Source organism: Piliocolobus tephrosceles, unplaced genomic scaffold (assembly GCF_002776525.5).
Source record: "Piliocolobus tephrosceles isolate RC106 unplaced genomic scaffold, ASM277652v3 unscaffolded_16209, whole genome shotgun sequence".
Lineage (NCBI taxonomy): Eukaryota > Metazoa > Chordata > Mammalia > Primates > Cercopithecidae > Piliocolobus > Piliocolobus tephrosceles.
This window is the reverse complement of record NW_022297876.1, coordinates 543-1,548: the sequence shown is the minus strand read 5'-3', so window position 1 is coordinate 1,548 and position 1,006 is coordinate 543. Positions and strand designations below refer to the sequence as shown.

The window sequence follows — 1,006 nt, the reverse complement described above, 5'->3', positions numbered from 1 at the left end:
GGGAAAAAAAAGGAGATGATATACTACATATAGAGTTAAGAAAATGGGCTGACATTTTTGTTGTTTGTCCACTTGATGCTAATACGTTGGCTTTTGTTGCGACAGGTGCTTGTCCTAATTTGTTGGTTAGTACAAAAAAAACAAAAACGAAAAAAAAAAAAAAAAAAGGGATATATAAATGGAAGGCTGAGCTGAATAAATGATTGCACAAACAAGTGGTGCAATCCCCCCCCCCCCCCCCCAATCTTAACTTTAGTGGTGTTATTTCGTGTTTATTATTTGTTTTGTTTGATAATCTGTTCGTTTGTTTATTTTTATTTTTTTTTTTTTTTGTAGACTTGCATTTTCCGTTGTTGGGATTTCAATAAACCATGTTTAGTTTTTCCTTGCATGAACACATATATGTACAACCACCCTATCACAAAACTACAAATTGATACTATCACTTCTTGGGGAATCAAAGTAGGCGCTAAATCAATCAGGTGTCTACTGCGTTTGTACTGACGTGTGTGTTTTTCATTATACATAAATACATATATATATATATATATCAATAATACATTTCTTATTTATTTATTTATTTATTTATTTATTTATTTTTTTTTTTTATATTCCAAATTTTAAGGTCATTAAACCAATAGCAAAGATATTAGCTTGTGGTGAATATGGTAAAAAAAAAAAAAAAAAAAAAAAAAAAAAAAAAAAAAAAAACTAATCTGATAAGTATGTATGAATATATATATTAAGTATGCTTGTTACTTTATTACTTTATCTTTTTTTTTTTTTTTTTAAAGGTATTGGGGCACTTGAAAGTGTTGACGTTGTGATTGATGAAATAATAAAATGCTTATCCCTCCACAAAGAAACAAAAAACCAGTAAAGGAAGATTTATAAATGGCTATAATAAAATGAAAATGGATATTAATTTGTGTGTATGTATGTATGTATGTGTGTTTTTTTTTTTTTTTTTATGTTAATCAACAAAAAAAAAAAAAGGGGAGTTATA

The 1,006-nt window shown here is 26.9% G+C and overlaps 1 long non-coding RNA gene across 1 annotated transcript; it reads left to right on the top strand.

Moving 5' to 3' along the window:
• Nucleotides 1-845, top strand: LOC111532694. The gene is made up of 4 exons (XR_002728607.1): nucleotides 1-125; nucleotides 337-462; nucleotides 626-668; nucleotides 795-845. It is a non-coding gene; the product is annotated as an uncharacterized LOC111532694 (long non-coding RNA).
• Nucleotides 846-1,006: the final 161 nt, after the last annotated feature.